The sequence below is a fragment of the Rhincodon typus genome, chromosome 22 (assembly GCF_021869965.1).
Source record: "Rhincodon typus isolate 14 chromosome 22, sRhiTyp1.1, whole genome shotgun sequence".
NCBI lineage: Eukaryota > Metazoa > Chordata > Chondrichthyes > Orectolobiformes > Rhincodontidae > Rhincodon > Rhincodon typus.
The window spans coordinates 30,259,000-30,285,321 of NC_063353.1; the positions used below are offsets into that span (position 1 = coordinate 30,259,000).

Consider the following 26,322-nt stretch of genomic DNA (forward strand, 5'->3'; position numbering starts at 1 on the left):
TTTTCTAAAAAAAAGTGCACTTGACAGTATGCAAATATTATGTCAGTTGTCACAACCAACTGGGAATAATGCCCCACTGTTCACATATCATCACAAATGCATAAATGTATAAAAATCTGAATAAGACCACCAAAACCCGTTTCCTGATTGAATGCTATCCAGGACAAAAGCAAATCACACTACGTTTCTTCAGTAACAGTAAAAATAATTCTAATTATTGTAACACACCAGCATCAACAAGAAGAAAGGCAAGAATTTCTAATTTACGCAGCTGAAACTATAGAACCTTTTAGAACTCCAACCCCACTCAAAAACCATTAAGACAGGCAAAATACATACAGTTTAAACACTTATGCCACGAATGGAAAGGAATATAGAGTGGGTAACCAAAAATCCGAACATCAAAGTTCAAAGCAAAAGGTGGGAAGTCCTTTTTCTCTTGCAGCTCTTTTTGAGTTTTGCAACGGGACGACACTGTTGTCTGTACAGTGCTTGTCATCCTTCAGTTCAATGGTTGATTAGAACTTAGGTATTGCTCTTGTATGAATTCTTTCTTTTAAAGTTATCTATGCTTTTCTGTCCTTTTCTCCCCCACACAAAGAGGGGCAGAAAAAAATACAGTATGTAGACTATGGATGTTTTTCACTCCGTACTGCTCTTGGCACTATAGCTTTGTAACACTGCAGTTCGACCAGAAAGCAGTTACCAGGCAGAATTTTCTTCATCCAAAAGAATCACGATTCCAAAAAGTCCTCTTTTTTTGCTCCCAGAGAACAACACTATTGCACAGCTAGCAACATGTGACACTTCACTGAAGTTGCAAACAACTTTCCTGTTTTTTCAATCAGAGTAATCAGAGGCTCAAGAAGACGAATATATAGTCTCTTACACAGTCAAACCATACAAAAGCACCATGAAGGCAAAATGTGAATAGGTTCAAAAGATCTAAAGGCAAGTCAAAAGTCTGAAATCGTAAGTCTGTTTCTTTCTCTACAGATGCTACCAGACCTGCTGAGTATTGCCAGTATTTTCAGCTTTTATCTCAGATAGTGGTGTTTCCACAAGGATCATTGCTAGGAACATCACTTTCTTTATAACCCAACATACTTTATATAATAGAGTAAATTCAAAATTTGCTGATGATATTAAATTCATAGGCGTGACAAAAAGCAGGTATAGTTCATTCCATGTGCAACAGGATATGGATAGTCTTGGAGAATGGGCATACAAGTGCAAGATAGAAATTCAATAGATAAGTGTGAGGTAATGCATTTTGACAGAAGGGACAGGGAGACACAATATATACGTAATCTTTGCAGATGGCAGGACAGATACAGAGAGTGGTTCGCAAAGCGTATGGGATCTTGGGCTTCAGCAGTGGAATGCATTGAAGAGGAAGCTTACCAAAATGGTTTCAGGATTTCTATTCCTCTCAGGGACCTTCACATTTTTCCTAAAGTGTGATCACCAAAACAGCACACAGAATCTGAGAGAGAGACAGAGAGAGAGAGCGAGAGAAAGTGTGCGCAGACACAGAGAGAGAGAGAGAGCGCACAGACAGATTGACAGAGAGCGCACATGTAACGAGTGACCTTGTTACGATCATTCCAGTTACCATCTTACTTTGTGCCAGGTATGCTTTCAACCAGTGGAGAGTATTCCCCAAGTTCCAACAACTCCAGTTTTGCTAGGATTTCTTAATACCACACTTGGTCAAATGAGGCCTTGATATCAGGAGCAATCATGCCCATATTGACAGGGAGACACGTACATATTTTGCTTTCTCTCTTACCTTGCTCTTATGTCCATGTTTCCGCTAAGATTGAAATGGGGGTCAAGGCCTGAGTGTTCCTGATGGAACTAACCTAGACATCACTGAACAGGCTATTGCTAAAGCAAGTACTGCTCAATAACCCTGGTGATAAAACTTTCCATTATCTTATTGATGATCAAGAGTAGACTGATGACAAGGTAACGTGCCAGGTTGGATTTGTCCTGCAGCAAACAGGTCAAATCTGGGCAATCTTCACCATTGTTGGATAGATATAGTCCAGTGACCTTTGTCGAAACTGTTAAGACATGCTTCCATGAGTATAACTAAATCAGATAGTTGTGTGACTAGCCTGCAGGACACTCTCCCAATATTGGCACTAGCTCCCAGATGATAGGAGAAAGACCATGCAGGGTCAACAGGATTGTGCTTGCCTGAGTTGATGCCAGGTGGTTTGTCTGATTTCCCTCATTTTTCTCTTTCTTGTGGTTCATATAACTGAATGGATTGCTGTGCCATTTCAGAAGGCAGCTATAAAGAGTCAACCACGTTGTTATGGGGCTTAGTCTTGTCCTGAGGTGTGCACAAGGCAGTGAAGCTATTCACCCATGACTGGGATTTTACTTCATGAGTGCATAAGTGTGTCCTGATAATAGTCAGCCAAACCACCTCAGATTCTTCTGATGTTTAAGCCCAGGTCTACGAGGAGGCAGGACTGAGAGCCTGCCAATGGAGAGGCTGCATATTGACAGGGAGACACGTACATATTTTCCTTTCTTTCTTACCTTGCTTTTAGCCAGCAAAGGCTGAAAAAAAGACGCAACCTAGCACAGAAAAGCAGAAAGCACACTAACTCTCTTTATCTACACATTAGACATATTACATTAACCATTTACTTTCCACATACCCACTTACAGTGGAAGTGTAAACTGGGCTGGCAGCCAGACAACGTTTCAGAATGACTCAGGTACACAAATTCTCAAGATGAGCAAAGAGCTCCTGGGGGAGCAAGTCTAGAGAAGGAGCCCAGTTCACTTCCTGCAAGATCAGGTCTCCTCTCCTGGATATATTCTCCCATCCCTTCCAATTTGCAGGTCGTTGCAGAACACTATCAAGATCTCCATGTTGAGGTATTTCATTTCACATAATGACTTTTATGAAGACAGCCAATAAAGGTGGACAAGCATAGCATGCACTCTACTTAGGTGAAGTCCTAAGAATTCCAATTAAAAATTACTGGTAACATGATGAAGTCTTGAAAAACTGTCCCAAAAAGTCATGCAACATTCATCAAAAAAGGTCTTCTCCAAATGCAGTCCAACTCCAGTAGGAAGTAAATGGTGAAAGCTAAGCATAGCTTCAAGCAGTGATGAAAAACCTCAGCATTAATCCATTTACTCTGTTTCATCAGACACTGATAGCAGCAGACATTTATTGACTTCCCAGTGATCAAAATTGTGATCAACAATGCATTTCCCTCAATACTGCATGAAATATTGACAGCCAGAACTATGTGTTCATGTTTTGGATGCAAAAATAAGGCAATACTTACAGTGATAAATATACGACAACCTCAGCCAGCTACACTCAAAATGGTATGTAATCTTTTTTATAAGTTTAAGTGGCAATTTCATTGTTTCATTGACAATTAAAAATCCCTTAGACACCCATTCCTTACACATACTAACTCATTTACCAAACACTGTCTTTTAAGGCTTAAGGAGAGGATTACAGATGGTTAATGGTTACATTTGTTGACAGTATCAACAAATGTACCTCCAACTGTGTGAGATACAGGATCCTAATGTCGTGTTCAATCCTCAACTGCAAAGCAGGGAAAGGAAGACTGTGCATCTTACTGGTTGTGAAGTTGGAAGAAGGCTTCAATGACAAGGTGGTCCTGTTGTCATGATTTTGCATATTAATAAAAACTAGCCTCAAACTGTCAAAATTATGTGAATAATTCTGGCATCCCAAAATTCCCCAACACTGGCACACAGGTTCTATCACAATCCACTTGTCAAATCCCATTGCAGAAACTCAATTCAAGGTGACGTCATCCTGAAATCAAGGAACAACTATGGTCACCAACAAAACACAATTACAGCTTAAGAGTCCACCATTGCCATTTCTAAATCTCTGTCATGGAGCAAATAGTCGTCATGAACTTAAGTTAAAAGCAAAGCCTTGAAAGGATTAAAAACAAAATTAACAAGAATTTACGCACCATTGTTTTACTTGCACCAGAAGTAAAGATGAAAATCTTTACACAATGGTCAGTAAAATTAAAAATCCCCCATTAAATTGAAACTCAGTAAAACACTGCATCAAGTGAATGAGCTTTGGTATATTTCCAGCACCTCAAAAAGGGAACAGGAACGGGATTTAGAACCGATAATATAACTTGGATTTGCAAACTCTGATAGGCCTTTTTAAAAATTCTTTAACATTGCCAAGCATGACTGTGCTTCAGTTAGTCATTCTGCTTGAAGGTAAAACACTTAAATATTACAGGATAATTATATCACATACTAGTTATACAAGTGGCATCTCCCATATAGATCTCAAATAAGTTCAGATTTTTCAACAGGCATTGCAAATTCTGAAAATTCAATTTTGTTTTGTTTATAATCACAATTTGTATTTTTTCTTTTTTTTAAATGAATCAGTCTGCTATATTAAGTTACATACAAAATGATATAATAGCTTTCTAACATAACTAATAATTAAGAATTAAGAGTCAGAAAACAAAAAAAATCCCCATCAAATCTATATCCACAACAGAGTGTGTTGCAATTCCAAGAATGTAAATAATGCCTTTATGTCTTTGGTTTTGTTTAATCCTATGAATCCAAGAATGGTAACATCATTGTCCAGCAGAATAGCAATAACCAGCAACAGAAGAAAAAAACTTGCAACTCTAATGTGGCAAAATACCCTGGGGATAAGAAATGGGATGACAAGCTAAAGGAGCAGATATTAGAAGGTATACCAAAACACTTGGTCAAAGATTTGGGTCTTAAAGAGACACTTAATGGGGATTATAGGGGCCAGAGGAGTTAAGAGAGAACCTAGAAGGGTCAAGTGGTAATTATGGTACATTAAAGGGTGGGAGGGAAATGAATCAATCTTTACATAATACAGATGAAGAGTTTGGTGGGACAGGGAAATTAACTGTAGGAGGCGACAGGGATTACAAGGGTTCTAGGAAAGAACAAACACAAAAGGAAATCAAGGCCATGGAGGGCTTTAAACACAAGCATCAAAACTTTAAAGTCTAAGTTTTGGAAGAACAAAAGGACCAAAGCAGGCCACAAAGACAGGCTAAGCAGACTACATAATACAGACAGCTGGATGATTTTCAGTTTAGGAAGGGTGCATGGTTGGAAACGGGTTAAGTTTGAAGGTACAAAGTAATCATTTCAATATTAGATGGGCTGTTAAGGGCAGAGGTGATTTTTGTAGTCAATCTTGCTCGTACACTGAAGAGCCAGAGGATGATACTTCTGAAGCGCCACTTGGCAACACTCAAACATTTTCATGTATAACTTGTATTTATATAGAACACGCAAAACAGCAAAACATTCCAAGGCACTTCACAGGAGCATTGTCAAACAAAAACCAAACCACTTTGAGATATTAGGGCAGGTGACGAAAAGAGGGGTCAATAAGGGTTTTAGAGCTCACTCTGTGTGAAGGAGAGGTTTAAGGAGAGCATTATAGACAGTTAGTGGTTGCATCTGCCAATATTGTGGACAAATGTACCTCCCACTATGTGCATGGCAGGAACCTACAACTATCAATTTGATAAATGGTCACTTGAATCTGTTTTTGTGGTGTCAGTTAAGGAAGAATACTTGTCAATATGAAATGAATTCCTCTTTGCCTAATGTCAAGAGATCTCTGATATGACTCTAAGTAATAAGTATCCACCTGAATAACTGAAACAAATTAGTTAGGAAGTGGTCAGAATACAATGTTTAGCAGGTTGGGCCTATACCTATTGGAATTTAGAAGATTGAAAGATCTTTTTGAAACATAGAAGATTCTGAGAGGGCTTAGCAGGGTAAATACTGAAAGGGTATTCCTCTCTTGGGGGATTCTAGATCTAAGAGGCACAGTTTCAAAATGACGAATCTCTCATTTAAGACAGAGGAAGGAATTTCTTCACTCAGAGTTGTTTATCTTTGGAATTCTCTTAGAGAACAGTGAAGACTGGGTCATAGAATATATTCCGGCTATTAGATAAAATGTCAATCGAAATTCTAGCATCTTCGTGGACAGGCAGGACAGTGGAATCAGGGGCACAATCCACCATGAATAAATGGACAATCTTGAGGGGCCGGATGGCCTATTTTGTTCCCCTTTCCTATGTTAAGAGCTATACCTCTAAAAATGTATTTCCCTCTACACTGCACGAAATATTAGCAGCTAGAACTATAATGCTCATATTTTGGAGGCAACAAAAATAAGGCACTATTTACACTGACAAATGCGCTACAAATTCAGCCAGCTACACTCAGCTACTGTCTGCTGCCACTGTTAAATCCCACAAGATGATTGGATAATTCGCAAGCAAAAATGTCAAGTAGGTTAAGTTATTTGGATTATGATATTTATTATGTTTCATTTCCAAACTAAAGAAACTATAATGAAATGTATCATTCCCTCTTTATACACTTTAAGATTGACAATGAGGAGATAAGCCCCTTTATTACTCCAACCTATCTTTTCATGTCCAAAGTGATGCCTGGCAAGTTATTTTGAAAATCCCCTCAACAAAGAATTGAAGTTATCTGCCAAAACAAAAAAAATCTCAAAGCTAGATTTAAAAAAGAATAAAGTTGAGGGATTTAGTTGAAACAATATGAAATTAAAAACTGAGATCCTGCGAAAGTAAATTAACAAATATTAACAAGATTAACATGCAAAAATCAACAATTAACTGGTTTGTTTATAACACAGGACACTTAAATTAACTCAATAAGATCTGATTTTTCATTTTTGGTTACAAGTTCTTCTTCAACCACACACCATCCTGACTTGGAACTATACTGCTGTTCCTTCACTGTCATTGTGTCAAAATCCTAGAGCTCCCATCATAACAGAAGCATCCATGCTGTCCATAGACTGCAACAGTTCAAGAAAATAGCTCAGCATCACCCTATCAAGGGCAAAAATGGTGGCCTAGACAGCAATGCCTACACCTTGTAGACAAACTTAAAGAGAGTGATGTCCCAAATTGTATTAATTACATCCCAATATACTTCTTAATACGTTCACAATGAGTGAATGCCCTAAATATTGCTGAACATCGACATTTTGTCCAAGCTAGTTTATCCATTTCTAAAGAAAACATGTCGCATATTCAAAAAATAGCTGCCATGTTGAGACAGCACTGAAATAACTCGACAACACCACGATTTCTGCACTTAAAACAGAACACATAATCAGTCATGAAGGAGTCCTCCACAACAACAGAAAATAAACTGTTACCAACAATACTATTAATGACTGACAGTACAAGACTAAAAAAGACTGAGCAAAAGTTTAAACTTGTACCCATTAAAGCAGTTTTTAAAAAAATCATTATGGTACTATAGTGATAGTCACCTAGTCCTGGTTCCAATGAGATCCTTGACTGAGGTTGTTAACCTGGGCCAATCAGGAGCCCTGGCTGATGGATACAAATGGGAGATTCATAAGGTCTCCTCAGACTAGGGACTGGCTTTGAGAAGGCTGGTCAGAGTCCACGTACTGTGTACATTGTACATTGGTGACTGGATAACAGCCTTTGTGCCATTATTTCAGGTACTAAAATTAAACTATTATTGATAAAAGATTTTCTTTAAGTTGCAAACAACAGAATAGCCAGTTGCTGCAAAAAAAAAGCAGAGACAAAACTTCCATCAAAAAAAAAATTAGCAGTAAACATTTGGCAATTGAAGTTATCTTCTAGAAATCACAACAATAAACCTCTTTCACACAAAAACTCTGATAGCTACATAACATAAAAAAGAAAATACTTCTGACTACAATACAGGGCTTTTTTAATTGTGACTTGTTCCTTTTATCCCAACCAAATTTAATGATCATCAGCTTCATCATGTGCAACAATGAGGAAACTTTACATTTCCAGTAAGCAGCTAGTAATAACACGTTAATATACAGACATTAGACAATGTACAAAGCATTATGTGATACACGTTTAAAATTGTACACTACATAGTCATGTCCCTACCTCTGGGCCATACCGTCCCAATTCAAGAACCACCTGGCCTGGAGGTGAATCTGAACAGGTTGATTAAAAATAGTTAAAACAGGACCTACACTTATTCTGTGGGTCCAGATATTCCTTTTTAAGGGTATCACAACCAATCAAGGTAGGGGAAATTGGTTCCCATTTTTTAACCTCCTCTCAGGTGGTCACAACAAATATTTGAAACTTCTTGCCTAATACTGTCAAATTTGGCCCAACTCCAATTTAGAACTTTAACTTTTAGATCTTGTCTTTCCTTTTCCATCACTTTTTTGAAACTAATAGAACTATGATTGTGGGCCCCAAAGTGCTCCCCAACTATCACATCTCAGTCACCTGGTCTGCTTCATTTGCCAGGAATAGGTCAGGTTATGCTCCTTCTCCAGTAAGTGCATCCATATACTGAATCACAAAATTTTTCTGAACACACTTAAATTCCTCTCCATTCAAGCCCTTTACACTATGGCAGTCCCAGTTTATGTTTTGTAAGTTACCACCCTATTGTTCTTACAGATGATACAGATCTCCTTACAAATTTATTTTGATTTCCCAATGACTATTGTGAGCCTCTCGTACAATCCCAATAAGATGATCATCCCCTTCTTATTTCTTAGTTCCAAATAACTTCCCTGGACATACTCCCAGGAATATCCTCCCTAAGTGCAGCTGTAATGTAAAGCTTAATCAAAAACGCCACTCCCCCTCCTCTTGCCCCCCTTTCTATCCTTCCTATAGCATCTATACCCTGAAACATGAAGCTGCCAGTCCTGTCCCTCACTGAGTTTTGATATCCCAGTGCCATGTTCCCAACCATGCCCTGAATTTATCTGCCTTACCAGTTAGGCCTCTTGCATTGAAATAAATGCAGTTTAGTTTATCAGTCCTCCCTCATTCTCTGCTTTGTTCCTGCATGCCTTGACTGTTTGACTTGCTCCTTTTTCCAATTGCACCAATCTCACTATCTCCATGAGTCCCCCCACCAAACCCCTATGAGTTTAAATCTCCCGAGCAGCTCTAGGTTTCAATTCAGGTACAATCCATCCTTCTTATACAGGTAACTTCTACCCCAGAAAAGATTCCAATGATCCAAAAAAATGTGAATCCTTCTCTCCTACACCAGCTCCTCAGCCATGCATTCATCTGCCCAATCCTCCTATTCCTACTCACTAGCTCGTAGCACCAAGAGTAATCCAGATATTACGATCTTCGACGACCTATTTTTTGAATTCTTACCTAATTTCTTATATTCTCTCCTCAGCACTTCATCCTTTTCTCTTCCTATGTCGTTAATTCAATTGTGTACAATAACCTCCTGCTGGCCCCTCTCCCCTTTCAAAATATTCTGCACCCACTCCAAAATATCCTTGATCCTGGCCCAAGGGAGGCAACACGTCATTCTGTTACCTCCTTGTCGGCCGCAGAAACATCTGTCTGTGCCTCTGTCTAGAAAGTCCCTTATCATAATCAATCACTTGGAACCTGATGTACCCCTCATTACATTAGAGCCAGTCACACTACCAGAAACCTGGCTGTCAGTATTACATTCCCCTGACAGTCCATCACCCCTACATTTTCCAAAACAGCATGTTTGTTTGAGATGGGGATAGCCACAGGAGACTCTTATAACTACCTGGCTACCCCTCTTACCTTTCCTGGAGGTAACACTTGCTGTTCAGCATACAACTGGTCCTATTTTTCAGCTTCACCAAATTGACATCTCATTGTTAGATATGTTGGTGCTGCTCCTGGCATGCCGTCCTGCAAACTTCTTTGAAGCAGGGCTGATATCTTGGCTTGATGGTAATGGTGGAATGAGGGCTATGCAAGGCCATGAAGCTGCAGATTGTGATGGAATACAATTCTGCAGCTTTTGATGGCTCTCAGCACCTCCTGGATGTCCAATCTGAAGTTGCTTGATTTATTAATACTATCCTAATTAGCACAGTCATAGTGCTGCACAACACAATAGAGAGTATTTCATATATGAAGATGGGGCTTTGATTCCACAACTGGTAGTCACTTTTACCAATACTGTGACGGGCAGATGCATCTGCAGTAAACAGGTTGGTGAACAGGAGGTCAAATATGTTTGTCCCTCTTGTTGTTTCAATCAACAGTCCTTCAGGTCCTGACTATCTCAGTTGGTAGTGGTGCTGCTGAGGCACTCTTGGTGATGGAAATTGAAATTCTCCACCCAGATCACATTCTGTGCCCATACCACACTCAGAGCTTCCTCCAAGTGATGTTCAAACTGGAGGAGCACTGACTCCTCACCGGAAGGAGACAGCAGTATTCAATCAGCATATTTCCATGCCCACGTTTGACCTGATGACACGAGACTTCATGGGATCTGTAATCAATGTTGAAGGCTTGACAGAGGGTACACTGAGACACTGTTTTCAGAGACTGGGAAACATAGAACAAGGATGTATAATTTCAGTACGGGGTGGGGGGGGATCATTTAGTACTGGGATGAGGAGAAGTTTCTTCACTGAAAGGGTTGTGAATCTTTGGAATTCTCTACTTTATAGGACTGCACTATTGTTGAACATATTTTGGTTTCCCTGGAAATAAAAAGATTTTGAGAGTGGGTGGGAAAGTTGCACTGACGCACAAGAGCAGCCAGGATTTATACTGAATAATAAAATGGATCCACAGACATATGGTCTTGTCCTGCTCCTTTTTTAAAAAATGTTCTTTAAAACTCTCCCAAGATATTTGCATACTTCTAATTCTGACCTCATACGAGAACTCAATTTTTATCATTCTACCATTGCAAGCCATGTCTTCATGCTCCTAGACACTAAATTCTCAAATTCCCTCTCTGAGCACTTCATTTCTCTTTTTAAGGTAGACCTTCAGTTTTAGACTCCTGTCCAAATAGCTGTCTGAAACACAGTATCTACTTTTGTTAATGTTTATGACAGCACCTTGGTAATTTCATTACATTAAAGACACTTTATAAATGCATTCGTTGTTGTTGCACTCATTTAAAATTATGACAATATTTGCAATTTCTGAAGTTCATATGTAGAGCATCTTTTCCAAAATCCAGCTTCTGGTTTGATGCAAATACTAAAATTACTGCCACCACAACTTTTTGAAACACAATGCTGTAAGAGAAGATCTCTTATGCAATATCACAAATGAAAAGGCCTTTATATGGCACTAAAGGAACACAAGTTGCAGTTGTGCCTGAAGGCAGTAATCTAATATTTCATTCTTCAACAGTGGCCTGTTGTTAGAGACAAATCCAAGAGGCAGTGTCAAACACTGAAATATTTATTCCATGTAAAATTCTTTTAAATATTCATACACGTAGAAATTACACATACATTTGAAACAATGTTATGAGATGGATTTATTAATATAATAACCTGAAAATATTCTTTACTTTTCCATACACTTCCAAAGTATCCTGAAATCTTATTGCAGCAGAGATCCATGGACAAATGTTCAAAATTTCAAAAGGTTGCTTAATGAATGCCTTGTGTTCAGAAAAATTACACCTTATTTTCGTGGCAGGGAGTTTTCCTGACCAGGAACACGTATTACCAGTACATGACACCAATTATACACAAGGCTTTTATCCGTAGAATGTACTCACATAACTTCTAAAACACATCCTGAAAGATCACCAATTAGTACCAAGAAAAAGTGAGGAACTAACTGTATTCAGAAGGAACAGATCAATCTAATAAGAATTAGAATATTTTCTTAGATACCCATAACAAAGGTGTAGCTGAACATCTTATAAATGAAGATTTTATTTAAATATTTAGTGATTACTCCATAAACATCAAATGGCCATGGCACATGGGCAGAAAGAAGTATCAGCTCATCGTGACAAGCTTCAGTATTTATCTGCATGTGCTGCTTAAGTTTCTGTATTCTGTGTGCATTGATGTCAGTGCCAGTACAGGCATGGACTGCCACCTTCATTTCACACCAATTTGCTTTTATAAAGTTGGGTCAGTAAATAATGTAATCAATTTGTTCTTATTGGAATCATTTTTGTTTTTGGATCTGCTTTATTGCTCTAACGGTTAAGGAATATCACATTACTAGAAAATGTATATACAAGTTGCAGTGTCATTATGCACTCACGTTTCACTTACAAACAAACCATTAGCAGCATGACACTCCACTCTAGTGATGTTGAGATAGAAAGAACTGCCGATGCTGGAAACTGAGATAACAGTGTGGAGCTGGAGGAACATGGGTCTGAAGAAGGGTCCCGACATGAAATGTCAACTTTCCTGCTGCTCTGATGCTGCCTGGCCTGCTGTGTTCCTCCAGCTCCATACTGTGTTAACACTGGTGATGCTGCTTTGTAAGGATGTGTTCCTGCGTATGTGTGCTCATTGCTCCACCTGGTGGTGTTCACATTTATGATATATATGCATATTGCAAAAGCATTTCTTGCCCAATCTTTCACAGAGTGACATCATTGCTTTTCACTCATTGCTTCCAATGGTGAATGTTAGCTGCTATTTAGCCATTTTGATCAGTACAGTGTAAAATCCAAACACATGGCAGAATTCGCCAATCGCAACCGAGAAAGACCTTCTCAGCAGTCTACATAAATGATTTGGAGGAAAACATGGCTGGTCTAATTAGTAAGTCTGCAGACAATGCACAAAGGCGGGTGGAGTTGTGGATAGTGAGGAGGATTGCCAGAGGACACAGCAGGATATAGATCAGTTGGAGGCATGTGTAGAAAAATGGCAAATGGAGTTTAATCTAGACAAATGTGAGGTGATGCATTTTGGGAGGTCAAGTACAGGTGGAAATTATACACTGAATGGCAGAACCCTTAGGATTATTGGTATGCAAGAGGGATTTTGGTGTGCACGTCCAGAGGTCACTGAAAGTGGCAGTGCAGGTAGACATGGTAGTAAAAAAAAAAAGGCCTATGGCATCCTTGCCTTCATTGGAAGGGGCATTGAATATAAGGATAGGCAAGTTGTGCTGCAGCTTTGTAGAACTTTAGTTGGGCCACACTTGGAATATTGCATACAGTTCTGGTCACCACACTACCAGAAGGATGTGATAACAAGGTGTGGAGCTGGATGAACAAGACAGGTCAGGCAGCATCAGAGGAGCAGGAAAGCTGACGTTTCGGGTCTGGACCTTTCTTCAGAAGGAGTCCAGACCCAAAACGTCAGCTTTCCTGCTTCTCTGATGCTGCCTGGCCTGATGTGTTCATCCAACTCTATACCTTGTTATCTCAGACTCCAGTATCGGCAGTTCCTACTATCCAGCAGAAGGACGTGGGATGCCTTGGAGAGGGTACAGAAGAGGATGTTGCCTGGTGTGGGGGATTTTAGCTATGAAGAAGGGTTGGATAGACTGGGTTTCTTTTCACTGGAACGCAGGAGGTTGAGGAGCAACCTGATAGGAGTTTTAAAAAATTGTGAATGGCATGGACAGAGTGGAAAGTATGAGACCTTTTCCGAGGATGGAGGCGTCAATTACTAGGGGACATAGGTTCAAGGTGTGGGGGCAGTTTAAAAGAAATGTGCAAGGCAAGTTTTTCACACAAAGGGTGGGGAGTGCCCGGAACATGCTGCCAGAGGAAGTAGTAGAAGCAGACACAATAGCAGCATTCAAAACTAAGGAAAGGAAGTGAACAAAAGGATACGGGGTCCTGTAGGTAAAGACAGTTTTAGTATGGAAGGGCAAAATGTGTCGACACAGGTTTGGAGGGCCTGTTCCTGTGCTGTATTGTTCTTTGTTGTTTGTTCAGTAAATTGTGAAAACCTCATGGGCCTGGGATGACTGAGAGTGGTTGCGAGAGTGTGTGCATGTGAACGCAGAGATTGTAGTTAGCCAAAAACACACACATCCTTTGTTTCCTCCTCCTCCCTCTCTAAAAGCTTATTCTCCACTGGGCCAGGAGAGGAGAGTCCTGCCTGAAAGCAAACCCATTTCTATTTCTAATTCCCATTTTTATGAGTTCCGCCAAGGCCAGCTCAGAGAGTGCTCCACTAGAGGCAAATTCATGATCAATGTTAGTTAAATGCAACTCCATAGCTTTGCCCCAGTAACCAACCTGTCAGCTAATCTATCCTCCTCCAGTTTTGCTTCTTAAGCAAAAAGGCAAAACAAGGTCTTATTGGTTACCTCTATCTTTTAATGGTCAGGTTCATTAAGTTATCAAATGATTGCTTTAAATATGTTTAATGTTGTGCCAAAACACACCTTTCTGAAAATTTTCTCATTGGCCCCTTGAAATGACAAAAGAATGTAAACATGACCCGTTACTCGAAAATGAGGACTTCCCTGGACTACGCAAAGCACGATTCCAAAACTTTACTTTGAATCCCAACACAGACTTCAAGCTTTCCTGTAGTAAGGGAAGATAAATTACAATACAAAACTTATAAAAGAAAGTTAAATGAGATTAGAAACAGATGCAAACAAAGACAATACCCTAAACCGCTCACATGCACCTCCTTACGATCAGCAGCTTGGCATCTAGATGAAAATGGTATCTAATCATGGGGCACCTAAAGAAAAGGGAGCGAAAAAAATAAACACTGTACCAATTTCCCTTGGGCTTTGAAAAAAAACCTTATTTGTCACATTAAATTACCACACGTGCCTAACATTTGATTATTATAAATCAAATATTGGAAACTCACCCTATGGATTCAGAAAAGAACACAGATGCAAGAAGAGAAAAGTGCTGTTTAACTATGAACACTGTGTTTTCATCCAGGAACATTTGAAATGCAGGCATAGGTGACTTCAAATTAAAGGAGAAATGTATTTTTTAAAAACTTACCAGCCGCTATCAATATTTGAAATAATGCACAGTTATTCAGCCTCAAAGTTTCTATTTGCACTATTCTTGAAGTTATGTACGACAGGATGCTATAAAATCAAGAAATGAAACCATGACAACAAGGTGCAGGGCTGGATGAACACAGCAGGCCAAGCAGCATCATAGGAGCAGAAAGGCTGACGTTTTGGCCTTGTTGTCTCGGATTCTCAAGCATCTGCAGTTCCTACTATCTCTGATTCAATTTTAACCCCACTGCGAAGCCTCTTCTAAGGATGCCTAGCCTGAAGAAGTTACCCTCCTCCCTCCGGACAGACCTGCTTTTCTGATGAAGGGTCTAGGCCCGAAACGTCAGCCTTTCTGCTCCTATGATGCTGCTTGGCCTGCTGTGTTCATCCAGCCCTGCACCTTGTTGTCTCGGATTCTCCAGCATCTGCAGTTCCTACTATCTCTGATCCAAATGAAACCATGGCTATGGATTACCACACAAATAATTCACCACAAAAAGGGACAATTAATTGGATAAAATAATAGGAAAAGCTGAAACTGGACTGTTCAGCGACAGTTAAATTGCAAAGCTGGTAATCCAGCATTCAATTAATACACACTATTCCTGTACTAAATTTAAATGAATTGAGGTATTTTGATGACTGCTAACACTTAGTTTGGGATCAAACATCTACCTTGCTTTGAATATCCATAATTCATATTTTAGAGGTATAAGTTTTCTTCTCAGGAATATAAATCTTTGGTTAGGGATTGAAGAGTGCAATGTAACTAAGATGGTTAAGAATATAATAACGAAAGGGTGCCTCTCATTATCTCAATTTTAAAAATATTTTTAAAATATTTATGAGGCGGCAGGGTGGGATCCGCAACAGCAGGGAGGCAAATGCAAGGCTGGAAGGAGATACAGTAATCAGAAATAGCAAGTTGAAGCTACAGGTCAGGCTGGAACAGGACAAGAAGCAAGGAATGCCCGTTGGATTAAATTGCATCCAATTCAATACAAGAGGGCTGACAGGTAAGGCCAATGAACTCGGCACGGGTAGCTACATGGGACTGGAATAATATAGCCATTACAGAAACATGGCTAAGGGAGGAACAGGACTGGCAGCTTAATGTGCCAGGGTACAGGCGCTTTAGATGGGACAGAGGTGGAGGAAAGAGGGGAGTAGTGTTGCATTTTTGATTAAGGGGATTATCACAGCAGTAATCAGAGATGAAATAACTGAGGCTTTGTGGGTGGACCTAAGCAATAAGGGGATGGTAACGTTATTGGGGTTGTACTACGGCCCCCAAATGGTCAATGGGAATTAGAGAAACAAATATGCAGGGAGATTGCAGAGGCTTGCAGGAGCAAAAGGGTTGTCATAGTGGGGGATTTTAATTTTCCTATCTGGCACTGCTATAGTGTTAAGGACTTAGATGGGGTGAAATTTGTTAAATATGTTCAGGAAATTTTCCTCAAGCAGTATATAGATGGTCCTACTCAGGAAGAGGCAAAACTCAACCTACTCTTGGGAAATAGGGCAGGACAGGTGACAGAGGCACGGGAGTACTTTGGGACCAGTGACCATAGTTCTATTAATTTTAAAATAGTTATGGAGAAGGACAAAACTGGTCCACAGGTTCAAGTTCTAAATTGGCGCAAGACAAATTTTGATGGAATTAGACAGGGAGCTTGCAGGGGTTGATTGGAGTAGTTTGTTTGCAGGCAAAACGGACATCTGGCAACTATATCAGCCCAGAACCCGCAATTTCTTCTCTGGCCTCTTGCAGGGTTCTTGGATATATCTGATCAGGACCAGGAGATTTATCAACCTTCATACATTCTAATACTTCCAACACCACCTCTACTGTGATATGTTCAGGTGCACGGTTCTCTGAAAGTGGAGTCACAGGTAGACAAGGCAGTGAAGAAGGTTTTTGGCACACTGGCCTTCATCAGTCAGGGCACTAAGTATAGAAGTTGGGAGGTTATGTTGCAGTTGTACAGGATGTTGGTGAGGCCACACTTGGAATGTTCTGTTTAGTTTTGGTCACCTTGCAAAAGGAAGGATGCTATTAAACTAGAAAGAATGCAGAAGAAATTTATAAGTATGTTGCCAGGACTCAAGGGACTAAGTTACAGGAGAGGTTGGACCAGCTAGGACATAGTTCTTTAGAGTACAGGAGGACGGAGGGGGTATCTTATAGAAGTGTATAAGATCATGAGAGGCATGGATAGGGTGAATGCACTCAGTCTTTTTCCCAGGGTTGGGGAAATCGAGGACTAGAGAGCATCAGTTTAAACTAAGAGAGGAAAGAATACATGGGAACCTGAGGGGCAATTTTTTTTTTTTTAACATAGAGGGTGCCTCGCATGTGGAATGAGCTGCCAGCAGAAGTGGTTGAGGCGGGTACATTAACAACATTTAAAAGGCATTTGGACGAATACATGGATAGGAAAGGTTTAGAAGGATATAGACCAAGTGCAGGCAAATGGGGTTAGCATGGATGGATACTTTGGTCGGCATGGACCATTTTGGACTGAAGGGCCTATCTTCGTGATGGAGGATTCTATGACTCTAGTTCTCAGATAAAAGCAGCTAAGATAGTTGATAGAAAAATGTTCCTTGGTGAGACTAAAATTCTGGGAAAAAGAGACGATTATAAACTCAATTAGAGATATAAATTATGAATGTGGGTCAAAATATTTAAAGATTTGGTCTTAAAGCCAATGGATAGTTTATTTATCTTCTGTTTGGTACATCCCAAGTACATTACATTGCCATCAAGTTAGGCAGTGGAAGTTGGGGTAGTTCCTTTGGTTTAATTTGTGTGTATGTATTTGCTCACAGAAGCAAGCAGTCAGTTCAGTTCAAGGCTAGACTGAGACAGCTGCAGCTCAGAGTCAAAGGAAAAAAAAAAGTTAGCAGACTGGCAGTGTAATCAGAGAAAATACTAACGTTATCATTCATCAAACAGAATATAATGGGAGCTCAAGTTCAAATTTGAACCAGTGATATTCAGAAGAAGAGAGGCTGAAAGATTTGTCCAGCTTGGAGACAGAGGAAGAAATCTACATTAATTAGCAGTGATAACATGCAGTTAGATAGGGGAATGTAGAAAGGTCTAAGTTGGAAGAGTTGAGAAGTCCACACCCATGAGGTTTTGGAAAAAAATGTCAGAGGATCACCTAGCCAAAGTTAAATAGAAGGATCCATATGAAATTTCATTGATCATAGGATAGCTGGAACACGAAGAAAAACACAAAGTGAATTCTAGAGAGCTGTGGCATACATCTGCCTTGGTCCCAGAGAAAGAGAATTAACTTTAAAGATTTTGTAAGTTAAGGATTCATAGCATATATAGTTATATAATACATTAGTCACGCTTGCTTTTTTTTAAGATATTCAAAATGATGTTTTTGTTTTAATGTTTTTTTAAAACATTAAATCTTGAGGTGTACTTTATTCCATGTAATCACTGGATGTGGAACTTCTCTTCAAATGTTAATAGTCTCTCTTACGATGGTAAAGACCCACTTTACAAAGTAAACTCAATATAGTTAATCAAAATATAATCATGTATGTTAATCCTAGTTCATGAGATGATAACATGATTTCTAACACATTTATTTTCCAGCAATTTCTGCTGCAATGTAAAATAATACAAAAATGGTCTGTGTCCACTCGGTTTTATTTATTATCTGTTAGAACAGTGAATTGTGGCACATTAATCTAAAAAGCAATTTAGTACAGAAAATGAGGCACATTTTAACCAGAAAGAAAGAAAAAACAAATTAAAAATAAATTGAGGCAAAAAAAGTGTTCTATTATGGATTCGTTAGCCACTATGTAATATTTTCAAAACTCAAGGTTTTAGGAATTTCTGATCAGCAATACTGTAAAAAGTAGATTAAAATATTTATGTAAATATATCAAAGCTAACTATCCACTTTGGTTTACCAAAAGCTGCCTGTAGCTATACAGTTAACACAAACTTATATTTTTCAGGTGAAGCAAGTTTAGATCTGGGAGAAGCAGGTGGTAAAAAATTGAAATTGGTGAAGACCATAAATCCTCCAAGGAATCTCATCTGGGAGTATTTAGCTAGTTTCATTCTCGTCTATTCAGGTAGTGCAAGTGATGCAATGACTTTTACTCCTGTACAGTCACCTCTGAAATCCTAACGTATCTATTTACCTACCATATTTACAGCTATATGCTGCCTTTCACTCATGATATCCAAAAACACATTCGGTTAAACCTGTGCTGAGAACAATCAGGTCTATGTCAACGATGATCCTCTTGGCTTCTCTAACTTGCCACATTACTTGTCTGACATCCATTGTTGGACAAGAGGTTCCCTTAGACTCTGAATTGGCTTTGCCCCCTGCAACAAATGACACTGCCTGGTGATGGATCCTTCCCTCAATCCAGTAACAGTCTGAAGTTGAACTGAACTGTTCACAATCTTGGTGTTGTATTTGATCCCAAGGCAACAGGCCAATCCAAGTATCTGTGTCATTGCGAACACCACTTACTACCAGATCAATAATGCTGTTTGATTTAGATCCTGCCTCAGCTCACCTACTGCAGAAGCCTTCATACATGCCTTTGCTACCTCAACATCAGACTATTCCAATGCATTCATGGCTGATATTCAATCTTCTGCCTGGTGGTGAGAAATTGAAGGAGGATGACTCTCCTGTAGATGTGGGTAGTCATTGTGCGGTCAGGTGGTGAGTTACCTCCTGCACAACTCTTTGCCTCTGACCTGTTCCAGTGCAACATATTTAGATTATTACACTCATTGGGATATTGCAGCGAAAATTGAAAAAGCAGTTCAGGGGTGGAATCAAGACTGAGCCTCAATGAGCAGATTATTGCTAAACAAGTACCGTTGATAGCACTGTTGATGACTCATTCAGTTACTGTCCTGATAATTCAGAGTAGACTAATGGCACGGCATTTGGCAGGTTGGACTGGTCTTTTTTTAGCGCATACAGCAATTTTCTACATTGGGTAACATGGCAGCATTGTAGCTACACTGGAAAGGTTTGCCAAAGGGTACAGCAAGTTCTAGAATAGAAGTCTTCCAGTAATAATGTTGAGCATTGTCATGTCCCCAGGATCCTTGACACATTGCCTTCAGCTATGGAATGGATGAAATTAGTTGAAGACTGGCATCTGTAATGTTGGGGACCTCAGGAGGAGGCCGTGAAGGATCATCCAATCGGCAGTCCTGACCGAGGATTGTTGGGAATGCTTCAGTTTTGTTTTTTGGACTGTGATGTGCTGCCACTGAGGATGGGCATATTTGTGAAGCCTCCATTTCCAATGAATTGTTTAACTGTCTACCACCCTTCAAATTCACCATTAGATCCAATCAATTGCCAGTAGAGTTGCTTAGCTCTGTTTATCTCTGGCTGTTTATGCAGTTTGGCATGCAAGTAGTCCTATTATCTAGCTTCACCAGGTTAACATCTCATTCTTAGGGATGCCTGGTTCTGCTTCTCGTGTGTTCTCCTGCACGTTTCATTGTACTAATTTTGATCGCCTGGTAGTGTGGTATATGCCTGGCCATGGGGTTGCAAATTATGTTAAGTACAAGCTTGCTACTGCTAATGACCTACAATGCCTCATGGATATCCAATGTTGAATTGCAACATCTGTTCAAAATCCGATAGTGCTACACAACACGATGGAGGGCATCCTCAAAATGAATACAGAACTTTGTCTCCACAGAACTGAGCAGTCGTCAGCCCCCCAATTCTGTCATGGACGGAAGCTTCTGTGACTGGCAGATGGAGGAGGATGAGGTCAAGTATTATTTTTATTTCTTATTGGTTCCCTCATCAGCTGCTGCAGAAACAGTCTTGCAGCTATGTTGGAGAAAATTACTACAAAGGCTGGAATCTGTACTGAAAAAGAAAAAATGCTGGAGATCACAGTGGGTTAGGCAGAATCCATGGAGAGAAAGCAAGCTAATGTTTCAAGTCTTGATGACTTTTCAGACATAGGATCTTGCAGCTATGTTTTTAAGGGCTTGACCAATTTGGTTAGTAGTGGTTCTGCGAACCACTTGGTGGTAGACTCTTGATGTCCCACTCCCAGAAGAGTCTGCACCCTTGATACCCTCAATCCTTCTTCCAAGTAGTGTTGAATATGGAGGATTACTGATTAATCTATTGAGGGAATCAGTAAGAGGTTTCTTTGCTCATGTTTTCACCAGATGTCATGAGGCTTCATGGGATCCAGATTCAATTTACAGGACTCTTAGGAAAGTCCCTCCTGACTGTATACCACCGTGCTACCATCTTCACTGGGTCTATTCTGCTGATGAGACAGGAAATACCCACGTGATGACGGTGTATGGGACATTGTGATACTCATGGAATCATATTTTATAAACGATGTCCGTAACACAGCTCTCTTAATTTTGTCACCAACCCTCAGATATTAGTAAGGACGACTTTGCAGGGTCAACAGGGCTGGTTTGCTATGGTACATTTCCAGTAGATCATTGTATAACAAAGAACATGATTTAAAAATTTCAGTGCCAGTGTGCTGCCCATGTGTGTTAGCACTGGCACATTGTGTCAAGCAGCCCAACTCTTCAGCTGTTCACAACAAGCAAGTTACTGACTCAAGCATAGAATCATAGAATCCCTACAGTGTGGAAACAGGCCATTTGGGCCAACAAGTCCACACGGATCCTCAGAGCATCCCACCCAGATCCTTCCCATTTAACCCACCTAATCTAGGCATCCCTGAACACTACGGGCAATTTAGCATGGCCGATCCACCTAACCTGCACATCTTTGGACCATGGGAGGAAACCAGAGCACCCAGAGGAAACCCACGGCACTCACGGGGAGAACGTGCAAACACAGACAGTCGCCCGAGGGTGGAATTGAACCCAGGTTCCTGGCACTCTGAGGCAGCAGTGCTAACCACTGAACCACTGTGCTGCCCCAAAATGTACCCAAATGGCCCATGCTTGCAAAACACATGTGTCCAACATAGATGCGATGCCACGATTGGACAACACTTGTGATATTATCTTGAGTGTGCTCAGAATTATGCTCACAACCAAATTAAGATTGTAAATGGACTCTGTGGGGCACCTGCACATACTGCAAGCTTAATAAATTAATACTGATGGCCTGGTTCTTTGAAAACAGAACATGTACACACATTGCACCCGATTCAAATCAACAAAATAAGCAACAGCCATTTTCTGGTCATTTCTCAGACCTATCAGAGTTAATCTGCCCGGTTTAAAATGTGTTCTATATCAAGTTAACTATTCTCAACCACCACAGAATCTGGGGCATTACAATCAAAAGAGAAGAGGCTTGCGTTTGACAAATCACTTGGTCGTTTCATGGGTCATAGTTTCTAAAGGTTGTATGCTATAAGAAGAAGGAACAGGAAAGAAGGACTCCAAGAGAAATTAATATTACATGATATTAAGCATCGTCCAAAAGGATTTTATTTAAAAGGAATAAGTCAAGGCAAGAGAGCTCAAAGCCATGGTGTGCTTCTCCTGCTCTGTGTGGGGAGCCAGGCACATTTCCAGTACTCAGAACTGCACGTGAGCAGGAAGTGTGTCCAGATGCAATTTCTGGAAGCCCAGTTTCAGAACTGGAGCAGCAGCTGGGGACACTGTGGAGAATCTGCGAAGCTGAGAGATTTGTGGATAGTATGTATAGAGAGGAGGTCACACCACAGGCTAAGATTCCACAGGCAGAAATGGAAGGAGTGACCACCAGGCCGAGTAAGAGGAATAGGGCAGCAGTGAAGGAAACCCTTGTGGCTATTGCCTGAAAAACAGCTATCCTGCTTTGAATACTGTTGAGGGGAATGGCTTCGCAATGGAAAACACCCCAAATATGTACCACCGTCGGTGGCTCTGCTGCACAGGGGAGCGGTGAAAAGTGTGGAAATTCAATCATCATTCGGGATCTAATTGTTACTGGACTAGACAGGTGTTTCTGTGGCCACAAAAGAGACTCCAGGATGGTATCTTGCCTCCCTCGTGCTTGTTTCAGAGTGGCTACAGTACATCCTGAAGGGGAAGGGTGAATAGCCAGTGTTTGTGGCACACATTGGTACCAATGACATCGGTGAAAAAATACAGAGGAGGTAAAAACAGAATATAGGGAGTTAGGAAGCAAGTTGAAAAATAAAACCTCAAAAAGATAGTGATCTCAGGATCACTACCAGTGCCACATGCTGGTCACAGTAGAAAAAGCAGCATATATTGGATGAACATGTCACTAAAAATAGTGATGGAAAAGGATAGACTGGATAGAAAAGTTAAAGTTCAAAATTGGAGGAAGGCCAATTTTGACGGTGCTAGGCAAGTACTTTCAAAAGTTGATTGGGGGTTGGTGGGGTGGGGAAAGAGTGCGGATATTTGCGGGTAAAGGGACGGCTGGGAAATGGGAAGTCTTCAAAAATGAGAATCATGATAATCCAGAGACAGTATGTTCCTGCTAGGATGAAGGGCAAGGCTGGTAGGTGTAGGGAATGCTGGATGACTAAAGAAATTGAGTTTTTGGTCAAGTAAAAGAAGAAAGCATATGTTCGGTATATGCAGCAGAGATCGAGTGAATACCTCGAAGAGTATAAAGTGATTAGGAGTACACTTAAGAAGGAAACCAGGAGGGCAAAAAAAAAGGGGAGACTAGACAGCTTTAGCAAATAGGGTTAAGAAGAATCCAAAGGGATTTTACAAATACATTAAAAGGACAAAAGGGTAATTAGGGAGAGAATAGGGCACCTCAGAGATCAGCAAGGCTACCCATGTGTGGAAACACAGGAGATTGGGGGGGGGGGGGGCGCGGGGGGAGATACTAAATGAATATTTTGCATCAGTTTAGTGAGGAGGATATGGAAGATATAGAATGGGGGAAATAAATAAATCGTGACATCTTGAAAAATGTCCATATTACAGAGGTGGTGATGCTAGATGGCTTAAAATGCATAAAGGTGAATAAATCCCCAGGATCTGTATCAGGTGTACCCTAGAACTCTGTGGGGAAACTAGGGAAGTGATTGCTGGGCGCCTTGCTGAGATATTTGTCTCATTCATAACCACAGGTGAGGTGCTGGGAGACTGAAGGTTGGCTAACATGGTGCCACTATATAAAGAAAGGTGGTAAGGAAAAGCTAGGAAACTATAGACCGGTGAGCCTGACATCAGTGGTAGGCAAGCTGTTGGGAGGAAATCCTGAGGGACAGGATTTACATGTATTTGGAAAGACAAGGACTGTTTAGGGATACTCAACATGGCTTTGTGAGGGGGAAATTGTGTCTCACTAACTTGACTAAGTTTTTTGAAGAAGTAACGAAGAGGATTGATGAGAGCAGAGCAGTGGACGTGATCTATATGCACTTCAGTAAACAAGGTCCCTCATGGTAGACTGGTTAGCAAGGTTAGATCACAAGGAATACAGGGAGAATTGACCATTCGGATACTGAACTGGCTCAAAGGTAGAAAACAGAGCATGATGGTGGAGGGTTGCTTTTCAGATTGGAGGCCTGTGACCAGCGATGTGCCACAAGGAACGATGCTGAGCGCACTGCTTTTTGTCTTTTACATAAATGATTTGGATGTGAACATAGGAGGTATGGTTAGTAAGTTTGCAAGTGACACCAAAATTGGAGGTGTGGTGGACAGCAAAGAAGGTTACTTCAGAATACAACGGGACCGTGACCAGATGGGCCAAGGAGTGGCAGATGGAGTTTAATTTAGATAAATGTGAGGTGCTGCATTTTGCAAAGGCAAATCAGGGCAGGGCCTATACACTTAATGGTAAGGTCCTGGTGAGCGTTGCTGAACAAAGAGACCTTGGAGTGCAAGTTCATAGTTCCTTGAAAGTGGAGTTGCAGGTAGGTAGGATAGTGAAGGTGGCGTTGGTATGCTTGCCTTGATTGGTCAGTGCACTGAATATAGGAGTTGAGACGTCATGTTGCTGCTATCTAGGACATTGGTTAGGCCACTTTTGGAACACTGCGCGCAAGTCTGGTCTCCTTGTTATAGAAAGGATGTTGTAAAACTGGAAAGGGTTCAGAAAAGAATTACAAGTATGTTGCCAGGTTTGGGGGGTTTAAGCTTTCGGGAGAGGCTGAAAAGACTGGGGCTATTTTCTGGGGAGCGTTGGAGGTTGAGGGGGTGACCTTATAGAGGCTTATAAAATCATGAGGGGGATGGATAGGGTGAATAGACAAGATTTTTTCCCCCGGAGTGGGGGAGCCAAAAACTAGACAGCAAAAGTTTAGGGTGTGAGGGGAAAGATTTAAAAAAGGGACCTAAGGGGCAACTTTTTCATGCACAGAGTGGTGTGTGTATGGAATGAGCTGCCAGAGGAGGGGATGGAGGCTGGTACAATTACAACATTTAAAAGGCATCTGGAATGGGTAAGTGAATGGAAGTATTTAGAGGGATAAGGGCCAAAGCTGCCATATGGGACGAGATTTATTTAGGGAATCTGATAGGCATGGACGAGTTGGACTGAAGGGTCTGTTTCTGTGTTGTACATCTCTATGACTCTAAAAGGATGGTGTGAGGGGGAGGGTTTCACACTCCTGGAGCATTGGGACTGGGGTTCTGAGAGAGGTGGGACTAATACAAACCGGACAGGTTATAACTAGGCAGGACCGGGACTGATGCCCAAGGGAGAGTATTTACTATTGCATTTAGGGGGTGCTTAAATTACATTGGAAGGGGGATGGGAACCTGTGCAAGGAGTCAGAGGAAGGAAAATTAAGGACAAGAACAAAAAAGAAACAGTAAGAGAAATAAGAGAAGTGATAAGCAGAGGAATCAAAAGGCCAGAATCAAACAAGACCACAGTAAAAAAAAATGGGAATGCGACAAGGAACGTTAAAAAGATAAGCCTTAAGGCTTTGTGCCTGAACACACAGGGCATTTGCTATGAAGTGGATGAATTAATCATGTAAATAGATGTAAATTATATGATATATAGTTAGGATTACGAAGACATGGCTGCAGAGTGACCAGGGATGGTAAATGAACATAAAGAGGTATTCAGTATTTAGGAAGAACAGACAAAAAGGAAAAGGCAGTGGAGTTGCATTACTGGTTAAAAAGGATATAAACAATACTGAGGAAAGATATTAGCTCAGACAATGGAGAATCTGTGTGGGGAGAATGGAAGATGACAAGGGACAAAATAACATTAGTGCGGGTGGTTTTCAGACCACCAACCTGTAGTAGTGACGTTGGGAATATAGAACAGGAAATCGGAGATGCATTCAGTAAGGGAACATCTGTAATTATAGGTGACTTTAATCCGCATATAGATTGGGCAAGTGAAATTAGTCGCAATAGCACAGAGGAGGAACTCCGAGAGTATATAGGAGATGGTTTTCTGGAACAATATGTTGAGATACCAACTAAAGAACAGGCCACCCTGGACTGATTAATATGCAAAAAGAAAGGAATAATTGGTAATGTTCTTGTGAGAGACACGTTGGAGATCAG

General features: G+C 40.5%; 1 protein-coding gene across 4 annotated transcripts in view; it reads right to left on the bottom strand.

Moving 5' to 3' along the window:
* Positions 1-26,322, bottom strand: part of LOC109916979 (SRSF protein kinase 2-like) — a 185,115-nt gene that overhangs the window by 141,371 nt on the left and 17,422 nt on the right. The window lies entirely within an intron of this gene.